This window comes from Strix uralensis, chromosome 12 (genome assembly GCF_047716275.1).
Source record: "Strix uralensis isolate ZFMK-TIS-50842 chromosome 12, bStrUra1, whole genome shotgun sequence".
Lineage (NCBI taxonomy): Eukaryota > Metazoa > Chordata > Aves > Strigiformes > Strigidae > Strix > Strix uralensis.
In genome coordinates, this window is record NC_133983.1 from 4809542 (window position 1) to 4837367 (window position 27826).

General features: G+C 37.3%; 1 protein-coding gene across 4 annotated transcripts in view; it reads right to left on the minus strand.

The window, feature by feature from the left end:
- The window catches only part of SMPD3 (sphingomyelin phosphodiesterase 3), a 120780-nt gene that overhangs the window by 43368 nt on the left and 49586 nt on the right, over positions 1-27826 (minus strand). For 2 of the 4 annotated variants that reach the window (XM_074881506.1, XM_074881508.1), the window contains exon 2: positions 6462-6520. The exons of 1 other annotated variant lie outside the window; for it this stretch is intronic. The gene's annotated coding sequence lies outside the window, so the exon portion shown is untranslated. Of the gene's footprint in view, positions 1-6461; positions 6521-14531; positions 14642-27826 lie in introns of all 4 variants that reach the window. One more of the 4 variants, XM_074881505.1, reaches the window with a different exon arrangement.

Here is a 27826-nt window from a genome sequence, read left to right on the forward strand (position 1 = left end):
TAGTTTTTCTCGAATCCTGACAATTTCTTGGTCTTCAGTGAAAACTGGATTCTAGAAAATGTTTATTTAGATTGTAGTTGACTTTGTTAGTTCTATTTCATTATTGTCATTGTAATTTGAAGCAGAGAAATACAGCTTACAACAATGATACCACTGCACCATGCAAACTGGCAAAAAATAGTGTTTGAAACTGAGAACAGGTGAAATGCAGATCTGAGAGAACTGAGAACTCCATGGTCTCATCTGGTTTTGCTCCCACATACACTTCATAAATTCTTCCTTTCTTCATTCTGTCCCTTTCCCCTGGATTATTCTTATACACGATTTTAATTAGAGTCTAGTTCAACAACTAACTACCCTTCTGGAAAAAAACCTACTCCAAAAGGCAAAATACATGTGAACTGGTTTCCATGCTTGATTACATGACTGTAATTACAGAGATGCAACCACCTCAAGGTGTCAGTAGCTCTAATGGAGATGCCTTCTTGTTCCCTTGTGATCACTTCACAGCCTGATGGTTTAACTGAAATCCTGTCATCCTGTATAGGACTCATTCCATGAAGCAGTTCAAGATGCAGGGTACGGGAATTTAAGCAGCACTTACTGGCTCACCTTAACTTCCACTTAAGTCAGTAACAATTTACAGCTAATGAAAATCTTAGTACAAACTTAGTAAAAACATTGATCCACTATGATACAAGAAGTTTAATTAGGTGTATTACTCATACTGATGAATAAAGCAGTAGCCATTCAGACTAAGGATTCGTCAGAAGGAGAAGGGAAGGAGGAAAGTGTTTTTGCAGACTCGCCATTGAAATGTTCATGTACCAGTTTCTCCCTAAACTTCCTTCCTTCTTTCTAAAGAAGGTAAGCAAACATTGCCTAGCTACTCTCATCTTGTCTCTTCTGTCCATAGGCTGCTATCAGGCAAGAAGCCATTATAAACAAGATGTCTAGCTTAATTGAACTAATCTGTAAAAAAAAAAAAAAAAAAAAATCAAAAAGTGTGAATTTACAAATTACACTGAATACCAGTGATGTCCGCAGTTTGTTCTGCAGATGTGTCTGCAGAAACAAAACAAAACACCCCCACAAGTTTACAGAGGCTGCTCAAGCCTCTGGCGTATTTAGTAAGGAGTGAAGTTACGATGATGCAATCTCTGTTCAAAATAAAGAGGTATCGAGCACTTGAGCTAAATTTTCAAAAGGAGTCTTTGGAATCTCAGTGATGCCTCTCACTGATTTCTGTAAAAGCTGTCCATTTAAGCAGATAGACTGCTGTTATTAACCACAGCCTCGATAGCTGAAGGGACCTCAAACAGGGCTATGAAGTCCACTGATGACTCGGACAAATCAGCCCTTCCATAACAGAGCTCACCCTACTGGAGTGGGATCTGTAGTGACAAAGGCAGCTCTTGACCCCTATATGGCAGTCCGCCCACAATGAATGGGAGGTAGTAATCCTGTTCATTTGACAAAAGATTGGCTGTAGCTGGTCTCCTGCTTAGTCACCTTAGCAGAGAAACTAAACTTCATGCTACCATGGAATCCTATATACCTCCTCACCCCAAATGGGAGTTTTTCCTATCACAGAGCTGAAAATTTGCTTAAGATCAGACTGTAAAACTTGCTCTGTGCTTTACAGTTAAGTGTGGCATGGCAACAGATTCTCATTTCCAAAAGTAAATAATCTCAATTTCATAGTCCCAGATCATATTCCTAGGCCAAAAATCATACCCACACACCTTCTGCTACCTAAATTAAATTGGATTAAGTTTTAAACTTGATATTAAAACATAAATTCAATTATATTAACGTATGGAAACACACATTAAAAATATATCTAAACAATTATAACCAATTGAAAAACATGACAGTTTTGTCCCTTTTTTCTTCAAAATGGATGGAAAATTGAAGCTGATTTCATTACTGCAGAAAACAATCAGCTTTTATATTCCTGCAAGCAACCTTGATTCCACCCTGACACAACAGATGTTACTTGCTTAAAACTTAGGTCTGGAGTCATAAATGCAGAAGGGATACATGGTATCTTTCAAGCTTAGAAGAGATTTATTCTTTACTTTACACATATAAACTGCAATCCCAACAATGAACAGACAATTGGTGTGTCTACACCAAGCTACACAGTAGCTGTACTAATGCCACCCAGTAGGCCTGACCCAGACCCCGAAAACTTCACCAACCCAACTCCAAATTATAAAATACACCTCCAAAATGTTGTGCATTCTGTTATTTGAATGTGAGTGCACCAACACCAGCCTGTAAACATAAGTTGACTAGTCAGATACATGTCACGTGGGAACTCTTTAATAGGGCATTTAGTTCTACTTCACTGTAGGGCACAAAGGCTCATCTAAAAAATCTGGTCTCCAGAAGCTGTCATCAATTATTTTTATTTCGAGTGGAAATAGAAGCAGACTGACAGTTTTTGTTGTATTTTAGAGGGGCTAATGCCACAAGTGCCTCTAAAAAGATCACGGTTATGGAAACTAAGTAGCACAGCAACCAATGCCAGTTACCATCTGCAAGGACATCACTTTAAAACATAAATGGCATCATTTGAGTAACTTCTTCAGGAATTCATACAAAAAAATTCCTAATCAGCAAAACTGTATCTTTTTCTACAGAAGACACAATCACATATTTCCAAATTATCAATTCATATTTATGGCCTTAGGAACTGGTAAGAAGTACAATCAAGAGCATATCCTCTAATGGCTAAAAATAACAGCAAATACTTCATGCAGCTTTAACTTTTCAGAAAAGCTTTGCTATCAGGCAAGATTTAGACAAAAAAAAATTCATCTGACCATTTGGTGATCTCACTCAGTACCTGGAAAGCTAAACACTCTCTATTTCGAGACCTTATTTGGTGTACTTCAGTAGTGAGACAACTGCAGCATACAAATGTATGAATCTGTGACACTAAGCTCTGTTTATACAATAGAAATGGAATGGGCTCTATTTACAAAATCACCTTTTAGTGTGCTTTAACCTCGTATTTTACAGGAGCCGGAGTAATTCAATAATGGCTAAATAAATCCGATCTTTGTAGATAGTTTGTTTAACAAATCTTAGTGAGGTGGAACAATATTAGCTTTGGGTGCCCTAGACAGAATTAGAGATAAAATTTTTCCTACTCATCTTTCACTATCTAAAACTTACAGAGGCCTCACTACAGCCACGCCTAGTCCATAAATTGTCAGGGGACACAGACTCCCTGTAAAATGAAAAGCTGTACTTTCTCAAGCAGCACTTTAAGCCTTTGGGCTCCTAGTTAGTCCAATATGGCTCATCGGATAGAATTATAAAGTAACAAATTTTCCCCAGAGTGGGTACTTTTATACTCTTGAAGTTGTTCGTAACAGCTGGCAAAGAAAAGTTATCTTAGCCTACAGTAAATCCAACACAAATCCCTGCCAATAAATATCTGGTCTATAAAAAAACCTCACCTACAGTTCTCAAAATACTTTATAAAGGAAATTAAAATACAACTCAACTGAATTAAAACACAGCTACCCCTATAAAGAAAATTAAAGTACATTTATTCATGTTCTACATATGGAAAATTGGAAAAACAGAGCATTTGTAACTTAAGTAAGTTTTCATGGAAACCCTGAGATTAGACTCCTTAACTCACAATTTCCTGCTCTACTGACAAAGGCATATTTCCTCAGGATTCAGAGAGATCTAATTGTATGGTGGATAATCATAAAACAATCAGCCTTACTCAAAACTCAGCACATAAATACTGAAACTTTGCCCCAAAATTTGTTAGCATATCGGCCTCTCTGACAAACATGCAATAATGCAGACTTGAGATTTTTTATAAGATTAATTGTTCTGAGAGGTATGTGACAAAAATACATCTTTCTTGAACAGTTAGATATAAGTCTATTAAAATTCTGGTTTAAAAAAAAAATCAATACCAAAACCCAGAGCACTCTTCACTTTTGACTTTTCAAATGTGGTAACAAATTCAAGCAAGAATATGTTGCTTATTCATTTGAAAATGATTTTACTGTAATACACTGGTCAACTAAAGTACACCAATCCTCTCATATTTTCATTTTGTGTTACAGAGTAAGACATAAAAAAAGACAGTTAGCAATATATTATTTAAATATCCCATCCAATCAGTTTGTACTTTGTCTCAGAGAACATTTGTTGCCATCTTTACATAAAGCATGGCTGAATTTTGCTCAGATATTACAAAGCTATTCATCTCTCAAATACTTGTGAATGAAATATTTAAAACCACAAAATCTGTTTGGTGATTTGTCTTAAAACCACTTCTAAGAAAGCGGAGAGAAGATTTTGTGCAGGTTTATTCTAGGAAGCCTCATGGCATGTTACAACTACAAAACACATCATACAACAGTGGTGCAGACCTATTTCAACTCCTCATTTTCTATACAGTGGAGTAATATGCCACTCTGTTACACTGGGTATCTCTGGGAGAACAGTTAAGTTATACCTAGTAAGACCCATGCCAAGAATCCACATACTATCTAACTACACAACTCCACTTCTACATGTTTGTAGAGGCACCCTGCAGCATTTCTTTTAAGTGTTTTTGCCACCAAAATAGCATTCTCAAAAAAAATATTCCAGACTCTCACAAGAATGGAAAACAGAAGGACTGCAATATGTTTTCCCACTCATCCTAAAAGTTATTTCATGTTTTATTAAGTATTGGGTTACAGAAAATGCTGATCCTTCCTCTTTCCCTTCCGAGACATCCTGACAAACTGGGAAACATGCTCACTCTGTTCTGGATGCCTCACTGTTACAGCACAGGAAGCGATGTTCAGTCACAAAGCATCCTTTGAAGTCTACTAACCCTGCCTGATAAGAACCAGGTTTCTGGCACTCTCCACTAAATTGCCTAAGACTCTCCCATATTTTCTGCTGGCAGAAGAGATCCTGGCTCACATCTGGATGCTTCCAACCTTTCAGGTTCCATGTTTCAGAGATTCCCACTTCACATACATCACTGTGGTTTTGTGCATGAGTTGGGGGGGATTTAGTACAACAAAGTGAACACAAAATTCAAGGGGTGGGTGGGGAGAGGGCAATCTTATTTCTTAGCCAAAAGATTTCATATCTCTGTGGAAAAACAAGAACAAAGGGAAATCTCATTTTTGTAGCATGGACAAAATGATGTTTAATCTGTAACACACCCTAAAATACCAAAATTGTGTTGTTGTTACTCAAAGTTGTCCATGTTTAAGAAAGAAACAAGAGAAGCCATGCTAAATACAGATCATTCTAACACTTCTACCACTAAATCAGAGAGTAGCATAAGCCAGTAAAATAACCTGACAAGAATTTAAAAGGAAAAAAAACCAAATGAAAACAAGCAACTACTTTATTTGGGTATGCATATCTGCATACGAAGTTCACCTTACTATTCTGTGGACTTTTATTTTCCTTTAAAATACAGTAATTGTTTATGTTTTTTTCTGTATTAAATGTATTTGTAAAGATCAGGACAATCTACAGGTATTTCATTTTATACCCTCAAACCCCATTTTTTAACTACTCTTGCAACTACAATGGAATCAGCAAGTTTTCTACACCCAGAACAAGCAGGAGGGACAGAGTAGTTTATTTACATATTTAAAAGGAATTTAAAAATCTCTACTGAGTCAAACTATTACCAGTTTTTTTTCATTGTGACCGAAAGTAAAACGTTTAATTGAAACAGCTGTTACTTAATAAATCACCAGAAGCTGTGCACACAAATACATGGTATTTCCAGATTAGATTTTCATGTATGATATTTCATGCATGATATTTCCCATATACCGGAATATAAGACAAGTCTAAATAAGATCTCAATCCAAATAGCAAAACTTTAGAGAACCAGAAGCATTGACTCCAAAATAGACCTGGGCCTATCTCCGATATAAACAACTTGATCTCATTATTACATTTAGGATGCAAAGCAAGCAGCCTAGATCCTCACTGCTGCTTTTTCTCAATCAGGTAAGCTTTACTGTTGCAACTGTTTAGCAAGAAGACGAGATACTACAAATAAATACTGTTATTCCAGGGGAAAAAAACCCCTGCGTGCACTAAAATTTCATCAAAACATGGTCAGAAAACCAAAAAAGTGGCATTTCTTTTTTTTACCAGATATCTGATGCAAGTTCATAGTGCAAGCAACTAATTTTAGTTTAAAAAGGCTGGTTTTAGTAGCCTCTACACAGCCAGTGCTACCATGGCAAGTTAAATGGGACTTTGGTTTTACAAGACCTGCATCGATATATTTGTCAAGCTTGTTCTACTCCCTGAACTAACTGTGCAGACCCTTATTTTCAAAGAGCATCCTCAGACATGTACAATACCTGCATCATTTATTAGGGTTGTAAGTGCTAAGAAGTACAACATTCACACAGCAGAAATGCATTCCTAAAAAATTCAACTGTCTTTACCAGTAAAGCAGGCCTTCATATGTTGAATGCTGTGATCTTGGAAGTGAAGCTCTTCAGCACTGAAATGAAATTCATATTCCAGTGTAAGCTTGCATTATCTCCTGCATGTAACAGGACAGTTCTTACAGATATAGGTGTGAGTCACGGAATGCTATGTTTCTGATCGTTTTCATCTCGTTGGCTTTGGGTTATCTGATCCCCACTACATACCTGAAGTTGTCACATACAAATATCTGAAAGTCTTGTGTTATGAATGGTACAGTTTCAGCAATGAAACAGCAAATGTCTTTTTTTTTTTCTTAAAAGTGATTTTTATTAGCTATTAGTTGCACTCCTACCTCTGCTAACTGCCCCTTACCTGTGCTACACTTTGCAGGACATACATTTACTTGAGTATTGCAGGCAGAGATGCCATTTGTTGGCCATGGCTTGTACTCCTATATTGCCTTTAATAAGACTACTCCCAGAGGTGAATTTGTATTAGTGGAGCAAATAATGTTGAGAAAGTATCAGAGAACTGTTAGACAGAATAACACTATTTATATAATTCTGATTTTTATGCACCCCAAATTTTGTAAGATTTGAAGTGATATAGAGGGAACATACTGTTAGTTTCTTACATAATTCATCCTGATCACTTAAATAGTTTCTTAAAACAGCATCCCCTGGATGCCTGCTTTTGAAGTGGTATACATGAGGAGGGTAATAATTATAATGGGGGTGTAATGAGCTTCACTATCAACAGGAGTCAAAGTACAGTGGATTTTTATCTCAGATAATTATTGCTATGTGCAGTGAATGCACCAGAAAAACTGAAGAAATCAAGCCTTTAGATTACCTCTAGTGAAGGGAATTCACAAAAGAGAACTTTCATTTTTATTCTTAATTTGTGATAAGAATCTGACAGGTATTAAGCTGATAAATCGAGAGACCAGAAGCCTCATGTACTGACACAGAGCTACACAGTACAGCACACAAATTCCAGTGTGTCTAGGCTACAGGTAACAAGAAACCATTTGTGACTATGCAATTAAATGTCGAACCTTCCACACCAAAAGGACAACTCATTGTAATATGATCAAGAGAAAGAACAGTCTGCTACTCGTAGCTGAGGCAGTTATCACAGAGATACCCAGGGACCAGGATAATCCACAAGCTACACAGTTACCCTAAAATGAATAACCTTTTCCTAGGGAATAGAAGGCATTTATTTACAAGTCACGTTCATTCACGCCTGAGCCCTACAGCCAAAACAACCACGAAGTTCCTAAATACTGCTGATACATTTTGTACTGAGTGTTGTCACGCTGGGCAGGGCCTGGACTGAGATCACTGAACTCACACAGGACACTGAAAGCAGGTACTACCAGCTGGTTATGCTATTCATTCAGGTTAACAGGATTTTTGATCTGTTTTGATGGGAAATACTACTGGGCAAAAGCCGTAAGGCTGATACATGCAAGACCAAGCCATTTCATCCTTCCAAAGACAAAAAACTCTTGTACTAAAATAAAAAAGTTTGTGTTCTGTTTTTTTGTTCTATGTTCCATTTTTCCTAATGAATAATTTTTCATTTGTATCTCAGACTGTCTTATGCATTTAAAGAAGTAATTTTGTAGTTGAGATCAAAATTACTCTCTGAAGTTATTATCCTGAAACTAATTGAGAATTATGACTGGCTCCACTAAGGCAAGAAGCCCAACTGGTAAGCAGCAAAGACTGTAAGACTTTGCTGCTCACTCAGCTAACACAACTTGATTTTCAGCATTATGAGAAATTAAGTAAACAACTCACATGGGTCAGTTTGAGAACTCCAGCCTAATCTCGTAAAGCTATTGTTGGTAAACCACAAGGTTCCTTCACATGTTGCCTGTCATATTAATTATGCCATCATTATACAATATTTTTGAATCACAGTTGATACATGTATCAATGAAATTACAAGGAACTGACAGAAGAAAGGAAAGTATGAATACAAGCTAAGTAAATTCAAAGCAAATTCTTTTAAGTTCCAAAAACCGCTCCTCCAGTATGAAAGACGTTCTTTGAAGTCATTTAAATGCAGGTTTACTCATTATTCTTTTTCTGCATCCCCAGATTTTCTGTGCTGCAACATTATCTGAAAACAAACAAAGCAGAACAGCAACAAATAAAAGCCCTAATTCCATGTTTGTGAATATTTCTCAGAAGCCAAATAGCTGTCTTGTTTTACTGCATTCATCCCTCTTTTCAACTGCAAGAACTCTAACAAACAAGTTTTGAGGAAACAACTGCTTTTGTAATCAACATTGATTTCTACAGGCAAATGTGTATTGGCTGTTCCCTGTGTTAGGCCTCTAGTAAGCTATTTACATTCACCAGCTACATTACAGCTACTTGCTATAGTTACATAACACACAGTTATACCTTACTTTTATGTAACAAGTATGCACTGGAAACTGTGAAGTTTTAAGTTAGGACCCACTTTTGAAAGTTCTTCACCGAGCCCACCTACAATGGCTCATTCCCACAAATCTACACAACTGATTTGCAACAAGTAATTCAGTCAAGTCTAAACCTTTCTCAGACTGCGGCTGTGGCTTTTCAGGCATGTCATTCTAAACACTAACTCTCCAGTCAGCTACAATCAGTGTCAGTCTCTGAAGAAATTCACATAATCTACTTGCGGCAACAGCCATATGAAAAAGTACTTTGAAGGAAAACTTGACTTCGTAGAGGAAGAAAGATCAGGAACCTCAAACTTTGCATTACTCTAACAGCACAGACACCAAATATCTTATAGGACAAAGTTCAACCCAAAAACATTTCTCTGCTGTGTTGCGCTCATTAGAATATTTGGAAAGTTCAAATAACAGAAAGGTTTATGGGCTTTCTGGGGGGAAGTAAGTAATAAAAACAATTTTTTAAATAATTCTTTTTCTGACCTCCTACCCACACATGTATCTCCTAAGCAACCTTCCACTGAGACTCAGAACAAGACCTTCTTTTGTAGTCTTGGGATACACTTGAAACAGTATGTTTGAAAACGCAGATTAATACTCATCAGTACTGTGCTATATTTTAAAATAAAGGTCAAAGTAAAAGACTTGAATAATACTGAATGCAAAATGTTCACTTTCCCTTTTATTACTGCACACAAAAGGTGATGCCACTTGCAAATTAAGTTAATACCACAGCAGCTGAATGCCAGCTTCTGTCACCAGGACACAAGGGACATGGACACAGGTGGCACAAACTCCTCCAAGGGAGATCTCCTATTACTGACCTTTTCTTCCTTAATTTGATTGCATTACAAAAAAAAGGCATGTTAAAAACAACATTAGGAAGGCTAACAGAGTAACAGAGAAGTCAAACAGAATTGAATTAAGACAGCTTGTACATATCACTGCAAGCCCAAACACTGGAAGCACTGAGGTGAATGACTCGATCCTTACTCCACTGGGTTTCTGAAGTCTAAATGGATAGGGATGACTCATATGAATCTGAATTAAGAATTCGCCTATAAAAACCTAGGCTTTAGTATGCAGTACCACAAATCGCAATAAAAAGTTGCCCTCAACAAAGTGTATAGAAGACTTTATAAATTAATCTAGTGATTATACTCCACTGTGTATAATGACCCTTTCTTAAGTCCCATCACTGCAACAGTCATCCACATGGACCCTTGCTGACACTAACAGATCTCAGTGTTAAAGTATACTGATCCAAAGACTGAACATCGTGTTTACCATTCTGGATGTACTCCTGACCAGGAATGGGACATCTGAAAACAAATGACTTCTGCAAACATACATTTGGCTCAAAGAGCCACTTGCGATTACTAAAAACATACAAACCTCTGCCTTTATTCAGAGGGCAGAGTGATGGCACACTATAAATTGTGAAAGCTTAGAATGCCACTGATCACATTTGTCAGCTTGCAGTGCAAGCGTAAGATTTCAGTGTCCAAAGCTTTAAATAATTACCAGAAAACCAGCATTTTTTCAAAAGAGAATAATCTCTGGGATTATATGTCTGGAATGATCAGAATAATCAATAAACCACACATACTTTTGTTACCAACTGTACTGATATCTCGGTTGTTTGGTACTTCAATGGACTTTTTTTTTTAATTCACTCATGTCTCCAAGTTGCAATGTAAAGAGAAGAGAGCTTCAGTTAGTTCTCCTCTAATTACATCTTGCTTGCTCTTACAAAATACAAAATGCTTCATGTTAAAATATCAGCAGCAGAAGAATCAGAACAGAATTCTATCACCATTAAGTAATTTTTATGATATGTAAAAATGTATTCCCTTACAAGCTAACTCACAGACTAGAGACTGCAGTATGTTTCCCAGACAGGCACTGACTAGTCAAACCCTCACATATCAAACTATCACTGTCATAAGCATACACACCGATTCTTAAAAACAAAATACATTTGTATTCTGAATAGCCTCAGTCTGAACTCTCCAGTTACCTATAAAAGAGCTGGTCTCTGTCTGAAGCAACACACTTGAGACTTGCCAGGAAGCACAACACACAGTAGCAGTCATCAGCTGTAACTCTAGCAACCACAGAGAGGTTGAGGAACAGTTGAAGAGGATTATTTGATATTGTGCCTCATATGAGGAGGCTGCAAGCTGATGAGGTTTAACTACTGTAATTTCAGTTTCACATGGTGAGGCTGGGACAGACTTTATGCTTTAATTCAATGAAAAAAATCTCTTATTTATAAATGGATAATCTAGGCAATGTTCCCATCAAGTCCTCAAAGTAATCGTAATGCATGATGTGTGACTTAACTTTTTGTTTTGCTTTACGATACAAACCCGTTAGCCCTAGTTTTTAGTGATTTACTAGCTATTGGATATATCTGTCCACATTTCTTCTTCCTTACAGTCTGTGACCACATCTTTCTTTCCCTTAGAAAAATCCTTTGAATCTCTTCTATTTCTTCTTATTTGAGGGAGAATAACTGTATTACTATTACCACTTTCTGGAAATTCCTAAACCAGGAACAGGTTAGGTATACCTACACAAAAAAGATCATCACCAACAAAAGACTTTGCCATTCACACAGTAAGAAACCCAAATCTTACAATGTGCCTTCTTTTTTCCTCTACCTAACATTTTCTATTTCACATTTTTCTTTTAATGCATGCAGACATGTAAGTACTGCTAATACATCTTGCTTCTACTCATTTGTAGTTATACAGTGTACGACTGCTTTCAAGGTAGCACTTTTACCTACTTTTAGATTTAAAACCCTACCTTTGAGACATGCTAAGTTAGAGAGAAATATTAGAGGAATGAACCAGAGATGTTTCTCTTGTCACTAGCTTTCAATTCAGAGACAGTGGTAATGATGGAATTAAAAACTAACTAAACTGTCAGGCCAGGATTAAAGGGTGACCTCCACAACAGCCTAACACTGTAGTTCTAAATAACTTGTATTACCTTTTTTAATTGCATCAGGAGGATAAACTTGATGACCAGAGTAATGACCAGGTTATGGCAGCCAATACAGGACAAAGCACCCATTCACAAACTTCTAGACATGTTTCAGTGTTTCTGACATCTATGTATCATCCATGGTCTCAATTCAAATCCTGTCCTGCCTTTGCCTCCTTGCCACTGCACAACACAAACAGCTGAGATAGGGTGATCCAGACACTGCTGAGCAGCAGGAGCTGGGTCAGAGACACAAAAAAAAGCCCATTCCTGTTCCTGCACCCGTCACCTGCCCCTAGGCGAGCTCTTGGATCTCTGTGTGCACCTCCTCATTCACTGCCCAATTTCCGAGTCCGAGCTGACTTCCTGCTTGAGTTTTGGGCTGTGTTAGACCTTGAATTTAGGCACAGCTTCTAAGGAAGGCACCTCACTGATCAGGAGCCCAATGAGCTAGTGAACCTGCAGCCAGTCAGTGTATCAGAAGACAAGCTCCCCTCTGAAAACAGACAATTTTATTCTTTGAGGCAAAAATCAGTTGTGTAATGCTAGACAAGCAACTTTCCCCACTGAGATCACTTAATTTCTTGCCCTGCGTCTCACCCCTTCACACAAGAAGCTTTTAGGAGTGTGGTATCTGTCTATCTTGGTGTCTCTGATGGACAAATTATTATTCATTGTATAAGATTTCTCATTATATATATAAAAATATGTATTTCATACTCATCACATTAAAACTGATGCATTTTCATCAACATAATTAATGTTTGCTGTATTATCACTCAAATAAGTATATACAGTTGTGGTTTGAGAACACTACTCAGCTCTAAAATAGCACTCTTCATCCGCAGATCAATGCAAATGCAGCTGGTAATTCAGCTTTTGTGAACAGGTCATCAGCATGACTAGCATATTAACATCTCAGCCAAGGAGCAACACTTAGAGGCATTCTTTTAAAGGTTAATGAAATGGCTCAATATGTACTTCAGCAGTGATTATTTCCAAGAAACTGGTTAAAGGCAAATGGGCCTCACTTGAATTTTAATACAAATTATAATTTTAATCTGAACAGTTAATATAGGTGTTGCCTGATTGTTATGAATATATGCTTGCTCCTGATCCTGTTGTAACCTGCTTAGATTTGTTCAAATTAATTGCGTATGGTGTTACTGATTAAATTCCCTGGGAAAGAACACAATACTCATATATAATGACTAATTCTCTCAGCTTATTGATTCTAAGTTCAGAATCATTACGTCAATACAAATGCAGAATACATGAAAGACAGATGCTATACTTGGTTCACAAAGAAAGCTCGTACCAAGAGTAGCTCATAGTAGCCATAACTATTTAAAGTTTGTACACTGTTATCTATTTAATTTTACATCGATTTGGCCACCCATCAAAAAAATTTTCTGACAAAACAAATAAATAAATACATACACCCCAAACATCCATTTGGAAGCATTCAGCATATTAATATATTATTCACTGTAAAGATCCACCTTGAGACCTAAAACTAATTGTCATTACAAACAGATCAAAGAGCATCAGTTCAAAGACCTAAAGACTAAGGGAAAGCACAGGTTCATCAGGCAGCCTACCCACTGCTACACAAAAGCTACAATTATCTTTCATATTTCTTCAGCTAGGCTTTATGTCTCTTGTAGGGTAATCTTCACCTTTGCAGTCTGAAATCTTTGAGGGCTTCTTAGAAATGCATCCCCAGAAAGATCAGACCCTTGAGATAGAACTGCATCATTCCTTGAGTCATAATGCCCCAGGTAACTAAACCCTCATTCACCAGTTTCTCGGCAAAAGCAACCAGATAGCATTTCAACTACAAGAAGAGCTGAGACCATTCTGTAAATACAGAGACCCAGAACAACTCTTTCAAAATTAATACTGTCTAATTGCACATGGGTATGTAGAAAACAGAAGGAAGAATTAAAAGAAAGGAATTATTACAAATTCTTCCTGTATCTTACTGAGGGGAAACATAAATGTTAGGGCCAATTTATCCTAGCCTCATTATCTTCCGAGAAGGCTTCTGTCTGCTGGAGGGTGCCTCTCAGTAATTTCTGGGGATTTTACTTTTTAACCAAAGAAGGTTTGTTCAATCTAAGTCTACGGAAACTCCCTGACTTATATCTGGTATCACACCCTGAGATACTGGAGATAAAATTCAAAGCACTGTTAGCACTCAGCACCGTCTACTAAATGTTGGCAAAGGGATTATTTAAAGCTATTCCTTGTGTCCTACGGACATAAGATGTGAACTTAGCAAGAGATAACCCTTTGAATGCAAATAGTAAAGCAACATGAAACAATAAGAAACAACAATAGTCAAGCAGTATTATATTCATAAAAATAATGCAAGAAGCTCCCAACAAAGAAATAATACTGCTTGCTTAGCTAGCATGATTGCTGCCTATCTTTCACAAGAACAATGCTGTTATAATATCACTCAGAAATTCTGTACTAAATGCTATTTAGTGTTTTTTAAAGTGTTCAGTAGTGTGCATTGTTTGTCAGATTCGTTGTTTTATGTGCTTGCACAGAAATGCTAAGCAGAATTTCTGTCCAACAGTACAGTTTTTAAAACAGATGTAGCTAGTAACAAGCAAAACACCCCTACCAGTATTGAGGTTACACAGCCTATGAGAGATGAAACAGTATCTGCTTCTATTTCTGTGGTGGTATATTTCTTCGCAAGGCTTAGGAAAGCACTGGCCTTGACAGAAATGTCTGCATAAAGAAGACAAGAGTTCCACAATCACTGAAGAAATACATTGGAATTTTTTTTTTTTTGGCACTTTTGCTATTTATTCTGCTTTATTTTTCAATTGCCACATGTTTTAACATACTAGAATTTATTATCTAGTGTTCTGTACTTCCTGTATTGTGTGCTGACTTTATGGAAGCATAAGGTAACCTAAACGATTTTAATTAAAACTTCTGTTTGTATCTACAAAGTTATTTAATAACTTTCTATCCTATTGCTCTAACTGTATATTACTATAATTTAAAACGGCTTTTTAGAAATCTTTAGATAATTTCTGTTATTATTGTAAATTAAATAAGTATAACATAACACTTGGAAGCAAATCTTACAATCTCTGCTAGGCAAAATCCCTAATCAAATGAATACAGCTTTACCTGAGCTACACCTAAATAAGAGCTAGAGGAGATGGTAATAGTTACCAGCTACCAACTCTTAATAGTAGTTTTTAAAAAAAGAATCATTCTAATGCATATACTCATTTTTTCCAAGATCAATTAACTACTTCTCTAGGTATCACTGAAAATCACCTGATGGTAATACTTACAATCCTTTCAAGATACATCAAAGTGAGCTGAATAATCTGTACAGACAGCAAAAATGGTAATTACTTAAAATCCATAAGCATGTGCAGTTTAACAATATAGTTATGATAAACAACCTAACCTGACTTTTAGATTTTCTATTGCTCAAGCACAATCTGCTCCTAACAACTCAGCAGATCGGGTACCCTCGGTGGGAATACACAGTTGCAGCCAACAGCAGACCCAACAGCCACACTTTTACTCTTTCCTTGCATATTTTACTCCTGTAGGCCAGTTTTTATCCTTGCATTTCTGTGAGCAGCTCAAATCTGAGAAAGTGGAAGCTGTACAGATCCAAAGACAGAATCTGTCCACCAGTCCTAACTGTGTTATATGTTCCACAGGAGCAGATCATGACACTTACATGACTTCGACAGTAATGAAGCCAAAAGGCAGGAGGTGGGAGACATGTCAAAAAACAACTAGTAGCACTGGAAGACTTGAGTTGAAGAGGGAACTCACACTGTACCATGTTAACCATGCTCATGACTTTCCTCACCTAAGACTTCATCTATACAAACCAATGAGTGCGTAGGTGTGCATGAACTTAAGATGTATGTATTTGCATATATTAACATTGACTGGCAGAACTGCTAAGCTGTTTTAGAATCAGAGAATTGTTGGGGTTGGAAGGGACCTTAAAGATCATCTAGTTCCAACCCCCCTGTCATGGGCAGGGACATCTTCTACTACACCAGGTTGCTCAAAGCCCCATCCGGCCTGGCCTTGAACACTGCCAGGGATGCGACATCCACCACTTCTCTGGGCAACCTGTTCCAGTGTCTCATCACCCTCACAGGAAAGAATTTCTTCCTTTAATCTAAATCTACCCTCTTTCAGTTTAAAATCACCGCCCCTCGTCTTATCCCTACACCCCCTGATAAAAAGAGTTCCTCTCCACCTTTCCTGTAGCCCCCTTTAAGTACTGGGAGGCCGCTATAAGGTCTCCCCGGAGCCTTCTCTTCTCCAGGCTGAACACCCCCAACTCTCTCAGCCTGTCCTCACAGGGGAGGTGCTCCAGCCCCCTGATCATCTTTGTGGCCTCCTCTGGCCCCGCTCGAGCAGGTCTGTGTCCTTCTGATGTTGGTGCCCCCAGAGCTGGACACAGCACTGCAGGCGGGGTCTCACCAGAGCAGAGTAGAGGGGGAGAATCCCCTCCCTCGACCTGCTGGCCACACTTCTCTTGATGCAGCCCAGGATACCGTTGGCCCTCTGAGATACAAGTGCACATTGCTGGGTCACAGTCAGTTTCCATTCACTAGTACCCCCAAGTCCTCCTCCTTGGGGCTGCTCTCAATCCACTCCTCGCCCAGCCTGTATTTGTGCTTGGGATTGCCCTGACCCATGGGCAGGACCTTGCCCTTGGCCTTGTTGAACTCCATGAGGTTTGCACAGTCCCACCTCTCCAGCCTGTCCAGGCCCCTCTAGATGGCACATCCCTTCCCTCCAGCGTGTCGACCGCACCACACAGCCTGGTGTCATCAGCAAATCGGCTGAGGGTGCCTCGATCCCACTGTCCATGTCACCGACAAACAGTTAAACAGCGCCAGTCCCAACCCTGACCCCTGAGGACACCACTTGTCCCTGTTCTCCACTTGGACATTGAACCGTTGACCACAACTCTGAGTGTGACCATCCAGCCAGTTCTTTATCCTCTGAGTGGTCCATCCATCAAATCCATGTCTCTCCAATTTAGAGACAAGGATGTTGTGTGGGACAGTGTCAAAAGCTCTCTGTCAGCTGCTCTACCCTTATCCACCAACGCTGTAATCCCATTGTAGAAGGCCCCCAAATTTGTCAGGCACGATTTGCCCTTAGTGAAGCCATGTTGGCTGTCACCAATCACCTCCTTATTTTGCATGTGCCCTAGCAGGCTTTCCAGGAGAATCTGTTCCATGATCTTACTGGGCACAGAGGTGACACTGACTGGCCTATAGCTCCCCAGGTCTTTTTTTTTTTTACCTTTTTAAAAATGGGGGTTATATTTCTCCTTTTCCAGTCATGGGATCTTCACCAGACTGCCACAATTTCTCAGTATTGCTCATATTAAGAGCTGTAAGAAAAAACTGGTGAATTTACTGTGGTGTGTGTTTAATACTGCTGGTCCATCCTTCTCCAAAATATTTTTTCTTTCTTTCAGACAAGGGTAAAGTATTTTTATTTTATGATATAAAATCTTCCTAAAAACAACAGAAAATAATTAAAAGTAATCACAGATAATATGAAAAGAATAAAAAATACCTAAAACTCAGCATGAATATATCTCTCTACTGTGTATAGAGATCCCAAGGGAGAAAGGGCCAGGGAAGAGGAAATTCCCTCATGCATAAATCTCTTCTGGAGATTAATTCAATATAGTATGCATCCCCATGGATTAAGAAACTCCAAATACATAAAGTATACAATCAGCTGTTCATTTTCTCCCAAATATAGAAAAAAGATATGTCTTTCAAGAGACACTAAGATAGACACAACAATCTCACTCTCTTGAACTCACTAAGGAACTAAACAATTGACTGCACCCTTTATGACTCTGAAAATCTCCTCCTATTAAAATTAACTTAAATGCTACTGTAATGGATGCTGATCTGCATAACGTTATAGTAACACATGCAGCTTCTTTCTCTGAACAAAAGATGCTGCTTTTCCAAATTAACTTGAAAACAACCCACTAAAAATTGCTTGCAATGAATAGCTGCATTACTAGACTGTCTTTTCATAATTGTTAGTTTATATTCATCTTGAAGATAAAGATAATTCATACTATGAAATGAAATGTTCCTCAAAATGAGAGTTGTGCTTTGGGCAGCCATTCCTCAATAGCCTTGATGGCCCTTCCAAACTGGTAAGAGGTTTATACACAGTCTGTGTGCCAACTAGTGGCTCATTTTTCCTTTCAGAAATGCAGTTGGCAATAAGTAAACTGCAAAAATTCTCAAGTCTTCTGAATCCTGTTCTCAGTTAATTGTAAGTGCTTTCTTTCTTCTCGCAATTTGTATGCAAGTCATTACACTTTTGCTTTTCTTCTTGGCCATGATAAAACCTGAAACAGTAGTTCACTTTCTTCTTAATTAAAAATATTTTTTACTTTGTTTTAAGGTTTTGGGAAGTGCTTTATCATCTTTGGCGAGGGAGGGTACATGAAAAAAAGATACTCTGTGGGCCTTTCTGCACCAGCTCTGTTTCCTCTCTGTTGCCTGCACTTGTGAGGGCTTTGTATTTGATAACCCAGATGGTCCCTTCTAGTCTTACATTCCTTAAAAAGGACACCAAGTACTGTAAACTGATGCCACATGGCATACAAAAAATCACAAAATTCTTTAAAATATCATGCAGTTATTGAGCGAGTTTTAGCCCCGTTAATACAATTTCACTAAATGAAAAATACCACTTTCAAATGCTGCTTGTGTTAACAAGCTCTGAAATCAGAAAATTAAGCTAGCTCTACTATTAAACAGCAAAGGCATAAATGCAGCATATGTCTCCCCCAGATCTGCAGCAGAAGTAATATGATTGCAATGAAAATGTATGAAAATATATGCAATCCTGGCAATACAAAAAAGCAACATTTTTTTGGACATAATGATTCTAAAAATAGTCACCAAGATGCATTTTTGTGTGGAGATGAGTATTTGACAAATAAAGAAAGAACAACCCTCCATCACTACTATGATCTACATCTTGTCCTCAAAGATTTTATACCTTTTTGCAGCAACAACTGCCTTTTAATGGTATGTCAGTATGCCAGCAATCATAGTGTGGTCCTGACCTCATAGGAACCCCTTCCGTGGCATGCAATGTAAGCGAACAACACAACTGATTTTGTATAAGGAAAGTGAGTTTGTAGCCCAAGAGTAGCATTTGTTCCTGTGCATATTCTAATAGTTCACGGAAGTTTTGCTGGTAATGTGTAGCTCAACACTGATAAGAACTTTCAGATAGATAACCCTGAATACACAAAAACACCATTAAAAGATGATGCAAACAAAACACAGTAACTTCAATAGGGATCCAAGCCAACATGGATTAGAAGCTAGGAATAAGCTATCAAGGAAACAGATGAAGAAAAGCACCAAATCCACTTTGCAATAAATATGGAGATGCACACTGGAAAATTTAATACACATTTATGTAACAGTCAACAAGGAACTAAGCACTGCTCTCTGTCAGGCATCTCTTTCAGGGCACTCTGCTTACAACTCATCCTTTTCAGGGATCCACATGAGGAATCCAAACATTCATTATGGCCTCCTTATTACTAAGAAAGCATTTGAGAAAGCAATGATTTGTATGTAAACAAGTAGCTATTAGATTAAGAATGTTTGTCCTAAAATTGTGAAACCAGTATGAAGCTTTATCAAAGGCTTTCCAACTGAAAAGCCCTTCTAAGTCACCTTTGTTTTCAGAGGAGGGATTTTTAAAAGGCACAAAGAACAGTTTAGTGCTCAAATGCCTTTAAAAATGTCTCTGATAGAAAGCCACCAGGGAAGTCATTCAGTATTACAGCTCCAACTTTTTCCAACACTACAAATCAGTGCTTTGTTCCTCCTCTACAAAAACAGCAACACAGGTTTATGCAGTTTCTTGGAATTAAGAATGAAACATATCCCTCCTCACACACAAAAGCATGGAAGGTGGAATTTTCTGGTCTCCTTAGAAGTCAGTAGCTCAAATAAGATTCCATCTTTACCTTGCAGGGCTCAGAGAACTTAATTCTTACGACAGTTTGTAACAGTGGTAACAACCCTATCCCTCCCTTCCAGGTGCAAGCTGACCTATGTCAGCAACATCAAGAAAAATTAAAAATAAATAAATAATAATTTAAAGGAAAGAACATGACAAATTCTTGAAAAGTATCTGCAATAAACAGTAGTGGAAAGAAACCACAGCAATAAGCAAGAAAAACTTTGCATCAGTTAAAGAATTCTTCGCATGCTTATAAGGGAAAGAAAGTACCAGGCTGTCATACCCACTGTGAGCAGCTGCTTAAGAATAAATACACACTGTTTGTATCACTTTTTCCCCCAAGTTTGCTCACTAGAATACTGACTGATGTTCAGTAACTGGTCCACGATGGGCTTTACAAAAGAATAATTAGGTTGCCTTCCTATAACTCCATAATGTATGGTAAAACAATCAGTAACGCTTTAAAATTTGAAATGCTTCTGCTGTGGAAACCCCTGAAAACATTGACAAAGAAAAAGCATTTGTACAGCTTCTGCTACCTAAAGGAAGGTCTGGATGAAGCATGCATCATATGCACGCCACAAATGTGTAAACCAATGACTGAATTCTACAGGATGCAGTAAGATTGCTTTCCTGTCATCACCAGAACAAAAGCACAAGTGCTGAAGAATTATGATTAAAAGTTCTCATAGCAGCGTTCAGGGCTACAATACCAGTAAGCTGTTGATGTACAATATTTACTTTCTTCAAGCAACCTCGTCTAGTTTCCACCATTATCTTTCAAACAATCTTTTCTAAGCGCCTCTTGTTTAAATTCTCTAGTATCAGCCCACTACAGTCATTTAACTAATGATTTGTTCACTTTCCCCATTTCCCAACGACTTATCAACACTGTCAGTTAGCTTTTTGTCCTTGATAGGATCAAAGAAAACTCTCCAGTATACAGCACTGCTCATGGGAAATATTAGTCTAAACACCTCCAAAACACAGCAAGACAGTTAAATCACTCAGAGAACTATGCAAGGAGAAAGCAAAATCCTCGATTTTGGAAAGAGTAAAGACTTTACCAAAGCAGCAGCACTCAAATACACAGGGAAATGGGAGCTCCCCGTTGCCTATCACTAAACAAAAGGGCAACAGGAACAAAGGTATAACAACAGAGTTCTCCAAAACACACACACATCATAACTTTCATCTGTTTATATTTGGAGGGATTCTTATTTAAGGCTGCTAGCAAGTTTTTGCTGTCATTTACCCAACTGCAGTTACCCTAATAGGCTAGGATAAAGGTCAGAGGACAAGCAAACACACAGTTCGCCTTAAAAGGATTACAAAATAATGACTTCAACTGCAAAGGGTCTTTCCTAATGCATATATAAACTAAATAACATTTGTATTATTAGGGTATGTGTTACTGAAGTCAAAGCTTTCCTCTCAGACATATAGATAAGCACTAGCTGCTAAGTTTGGAACTGTCACATTGCAACTCAAGATCTGAACTTGGGTCTAACACTCTTTACTACTAGCCTTCCACATTCTTAGTTGCAGCTTTCAAAAATTCACTTTTCCTATTATATTTGTTCTGCTTTTTAATATTTTATATTAAGTTGGAGCTATAAATAGAATTAGGCAAGTGGTTACATAGAACGAAAAGTGTGCTTTTACAAATGTATTTAAAATACGAACTATTGAAATATAAACAAAAAAATAAAAAGGTGATTCATGTAGTACAAGCCCGCTACCTATACACATACTTAGAAAAAAAATTGATGTATTTGTGAAGGGGTGAGAAAGGAGTGTTAGGAAAAAGATCAGCTTTAAGAATTTTTCTTCTGACAGACACTCTGCACATGGTTACCTGCTTAACACATCATCCTTTCTTTTTTTTACAGTAACTCTTTGTGCTTTTTCCCTTTACCATTTCCAAGGAATTAATATAGTCCCACATGAAAATTTGCTCCACTGGGGACGTTATGATCACAGACCTTTACATGCAAGTCTTTCAGAGAAGACATTTGTAAATCTAATCCAGTTATATTCCATAATCTGCGAATCTACAGAAATGTGCTGTGAGCACCTCTCTGCCTTCTGATGCACATTCTATCCACCAGTCTGCTATTTTGTGCAATTAGATTCAGAGTGCCTTGATATATAGCCATGCCAAGTATAAAACCAAATGATCACTCCAAGACTCATGTCTTCTTGTGTCATAAAAAGATCCCAAACTCCCAATCCTATAATGCTGCAATACTGTAATCAGTTTTCTTACACCAGTGCACATATTTCCAGACACACACACATACCTAATTCAAACAGCAAAAGTCCTGTTATCTTTCTGAGTTACTCTCATCTTAACCCAATATACTGTGTTCATTTTAAATTCTTCATTTAGAAATTTTCAAGATTTATCTTTTACATCTTTTATCTTTGAAGTAGAATTTATTTTCTTGATGAGAGGAAAGAGAGAAAAGAAATAGGAAAAAAGATTATTCTGCTTCTTCCAGTGATCACAATCTTTTCTGTCTTGCAAGAAGTTGACTTACCAGAGGCTAACAATTCTAGAGCTTCTTAGTTCCTTATAAATTTCTGTTAGTCTTTGGTTTCTCACCTTACCAATGCCCTCAGACATCAGTCTCAAGCACATCTCAAGTTTACAAACATTTTACTGCTTTCCTTAACAAGAGAACTCTCCCCAGAAGTGCACTATTCACACCCATCTGAAACTGCAATAAATTGCATCAATGTGAATCATGGCTTGCAGGAGTTTATCCTCTTTAAACACCAGGAGAGTGGGTTGCCACAACTACACCAAAGGCTGTAATTGGGGCAAAGTCTCTGAACTCCCTCCTTGCAAAGGAAGTGGGTGAAAGCAGAAATCGTAACAATTTTATGTATGTTGCTAGGTTTCTCCCAGTGCTGCACAATGGCTCTAGAACAAAGAGCAGTTTAGCTCCATGAGGCCCCGTAGGACTGGGGACACAACTAACACAGGGCTCAAAGTTTTGACCACTTTGTCACCCAAGTTCCCTGTACAATGGGATGAATCGCATGTAAGTTTTATACCCTGAACAATTAAAAATCTACATTTGGTATTCAAAGAAACCACTTATCTGCAGCAAGAATTCTCCCATTAAGTTTAGTAATTTTGACATTTTGAAAAATTTCATCTTCTTTCCAGCATATTCATTCCAATATTAGCTCCTTCCTCACCACAATGTAAACTAAAAAATTCTATTAGTAGTTAGCATGTTTACCAACCCTTGCCAGTTTGTCTTAACTGAACAGCCACAGCAAAAACATGCATGTACCTGAATAAGCAGTGGGTATAAAAAAACCAGATTACATTCTAAATTAAGAAGGTAACACACAGTTGTGCTGTATTTCACATATTTCAAAATGATACAGTACATGAAGAATGTAGAATGAGTTTCAAGAAAAAATTTTAAGAAGTTCACAAAGGGTAAGTAAAGAAGATCCTTTGGCATTGAGAAAGAAAAACAATGAGCAGAAAATTCTTTATATAACTTTGTTTTATACAACTTATTTCAAACATGGTCTGAACTACAAAATTAGAAAATTTAATAAATGGAATTAAGTAGTCTTTTTTGTTGGCTGAAAGACATTTCTTAACCCATCTCAAAATTAATTAATTCATTCAATGTTTTCAAGTAGCTTCAAGATACACTGATAAGTGTAACAGCTTAATACTCAAAATCTGGCTTGGAGTTAACAAGCTTCTCTCACCACATTACTTCTTATTTATTCTTTCATTGTCTCATTGAACTTCAGATCATGTAATTATTAAAACACATTGACAAGTTATTTCATTTCAGTGAACTGATGAATTCAAAGTTCTCCTCTACTCACTACTCAACTGTTACATCAACTTCAGTCCACAGATTAACAGTCTGTGAAGAAGGTCTAAATAAAATTAGTTCTCATACATTATACAAATCTTAAGTTTATTCAGTTATATTTATGAAGAGTGGGAAACACAGGGAAATCAGGAAAAAAAAAATAGGGTTCAAGTAAAATATGGAAAGCACTAGAGAACATAAGAGGTTACTCCAAATAGTGGTATTGGAAGTTTTTCTCAACATCATGGCTGAGACCTTCAAGGAACAAAGGAGAACTCTGTAAAAAACAAAAAAAAAGGCAAAGGAAGACAACAAAGTCTAATATCTAGAGGTCATTCTACAGCTCCAGAAATTAAAACCTGGATTTGGATTCTTGAACTTAGCCTTTGACAAAAAATGTCTTTGTATGACACACTGTCCTGCTTACACACTGTCCTGCTTACACACATGATTCAAGACAAGCCACCGACTGTCTAGAATCCTCTGATAATAATAATGCCCATCAGAATCAATTTATATGACTACAGTCACCACAGAATGAAGAAGCAATGCTGGTAAAATATGCCACCTAAAATGAAGTTTAAAAATTAAGTAGGTGCAGGGCATATGTTACAGGTTGTTTTCTAAAAAGTAGAAAAAGATACTTTTATTTACTGACTGCAAGGAAAAGCACTCAGTGACCTATTGAGATCCTTGTATTATTCACCTAGTTTTAAAAACAAATACTGCAGAAAGAGGAAATTTCTGTTTACATATAGATTCCTGATTCTCTGGTTCAATAAAAATCATTAAACATTTATTAATTCCTCCACCTCTATTTTAGTGATTTATAGATAGGATCAAACTGTTACAAATTTCACCTGCTGAGAGTGAGTATGAAAGGCTTTGGGAAAAAGCTCAGCACGTTTCCAAGATCAATTGATCAAGTGTTTTCAGAATCCAGCAGCAAAAATCAGGAATCTTGACAAGAGCACTGCAATCAGAGTGCTAATGGAACACACTTTGCCATCACAGTACAGACAAAAGAGGTGAAATGCTATTATTATTTGTTATTACTAAACCCTACATGCCTGGATGCCCATTTGTGCAGGCAAACACTTGCACAGCATCAGTTTCAAGGAAGAAAACTACAAGAGTATAAGCATAAGCAAAAAACTGTAACATAAATGCACAAACAAATAAAGGAGAAAAACCCCACAGTGTAAGCTCTCCTGGGTAGCTTACAATATAATAGACAGTGAAATAAACCCCTGGGATAGCGTTTTCAGCTCAAATGTTGTCTTTTCTTTCAAAGGTCACCAGCATAGGCTTCCACTTTCTACACATCCATGTTGAAGTGGAGAGTGAAGAGAAGCTCTAAACAAAACAGAGAATGTCTAACAACATCTCTTACATATCTGTTAGTCTTTTTATGATGAAGACACCAAACGTGATTGTACCTGAACCGCTCATCTCCTTACACTGACCACCGTGTATACTGCATCCTTTTATCTCATCAGCTGTCCTATCCAAATCTAGTATTACTTTGACTGCCATTATTTTTTCATCATTTATATATTTCCTTCTCTTTCTCTTACACTCACTCACATTGAATTTAGCTATTGCTGTATATTTTGATAGACTGTTATACAAAGCTCCAGTTTAGTAAGTTTATTATATAAACATACAAGTAATTTCAGTGTGTTATTCACAGTATATTAGGACAAACCGTACCTAAGGTGTCAATGGATTGTGTTGATACTGTTGTATAATCAATTTTTTCAAGATGAGCTGCATTAACATTATTTTAATTCTTGAATACTGTGACTACACTCACTCTTCATAGCTAAACATGTTCAATACCATTATGGTAAAACAGCATTAAAGAGTGACAACTACAAAAAATTTTCAAGTACTCTGACAACTGACATTACCAAAATGAAACTTTGTCTGGCATTAAGACAACACCTCTCAAAAAGAAACAATAAATAATTAATTTGAAGAATTTGGTGCTTCATTAAGTACAGCTACCTTATTAACCGTACCAACATCAACATAAGATATTCAGACAGTTCAGGGTTTTTTTCACTCTGACAATAGCTATCAAGATCTGCTAGCAGGGCTGAACCAACCAGCTTTCCTAATCGCAAAAGCAAGGAATCATGCAGCACTGAGACCTGTCAGGCAGTGTCACAGGAAAACTCGGAACTACTTTCCCCGATATCAAAAATTACAAGCATGTTATAGAGATCTTAATTATTTCCTCAGACATAGAGTTCAACTCCAGCTTTTTTGCTTGGGCAGTAATTAAGTGAGGTAAATTTTATTCTTAGATTTTAGAATTGCATGGGGATACTCAACAGACTTTACTATCATCTGGGGAAGTCCTAATCACACAGCTCTGCTGTAGTGGCTTTAAATATTCAAAGAGATTCCTATGAGAGCAACCCATTGTCAATTTAATATGACTGGTAACATTTTTTACTATAATCCCTCCTGCCAGCACTGAATTATGATCAACTGTGTCCAGCTCCTTTTTAGACCATTCTTTGACTGTGATTTTCTCCTCTACTCTTCTTTTGCAAATCAAGGCTTATTTAGTAACATACAATCTCCATCTTAAGTACATCTTTCAGCATTTAAGCCTGAAAGCAGCTCAGCACATAAAGATTAGCATACGAGCACACACTAGGATCAATCTGCAAACTCCAAGGTTCCGGTCTTTATTTGACAAACAAATCCACTACAGGAAATGTCAAGTGACAATCTTCTGAAAACATTCCTGAAGAAAATGGGAGTGACACATGCTAAAGAGAAGGCATCTGTTTATTAACTAATGTTGCAATATGCTTTCTATTTTTACAACACAGTTAGAGTTAATATTTATGAGACACACTTTCAATCAGGTGGTTAATTTCCGCATTCAGACAATCTGATGTGTTTTAATTCAGAGGCATGTCTTCACTTATGCATCAGAATACCAAACTCATTTCCTGTGTAGTGGAAGGTAGATAAATGTAGTGCACAGAGTTACCACTTAAATCACGTTTCCAGGTGTTCTGCCTGACAATGCATGATGTAAAGATTAAAGTATCCTCTGTGAGCTGATTTCCTGTGATTCACAATTAAAAGCTTTGCAATAGCACTCATTAGGGCTAAAAATTTCAGATTAATTTCAGGTACACATGACTCATCTAGCTCTCATGTCCTGCTGTTGCCTGGCTTCTTCCCATTAAGGTAGCTGCAAAAGTGGCGTTACTCTCCACACAAAGTAAGTTTATACATATTGTTTTACAAAGTTATTACATTTGAGGCCTGCTCAGTTCATTAGCTAATATGACCAAATGAAAGTTTTTTGTAAAACAGTCTTGTTCCAAGGTGGGTCACAAATGTACTAGCAGAGTTCTTTTTAATATAGTAGCAGCAGGCGTTCAAGAATAATGTCACACAGTCATTCCACAGGGCAACAGAAGTTTCATTTGAGTTCCAGCTGCAAAATTTGGCCTTACTCAATTCAGTTGTTAAAACACCAACAGACCAAAGCTGATGACATAAGATTAGAGCCAAAAGCTTCTTTGCTTATGAGAAAAATTCTGCAAAGTTGATATTTGCTTATGGATGTTCTCATTAAGTGAAAAGTTCTTTACATTTATACAGTTGATCAATACACAATCCCTACAGGGTACAACCTAAAAAAATACAATCTGTTCAAGGGCATTCTATAAAGATATGGAAAAGTAATTTTAAGTAACTTATAGCTCCAGACTCTTCCCTTCAGCTTAATTCATACTTTTTACAGGAAAGGACTGGGGCTATGAAAATCTTTGTTTAAGTCAGAATTACAGCTCCTGTGCTTTCACAGTCAAATTTTGTGGACAAATAAAGAGCCAGCCTCAACTGCTCAACAAATTCATACATCATATGGAGTCACGGGAAAATAGCTTACTATGCAAATCACAGAATCATAAAATAATTCAGGTTGGAAAAGACCCTTGGGATCATCGAGTCCAACCATCAGCCCTACTCTACAAAGTTCTCTCCTACA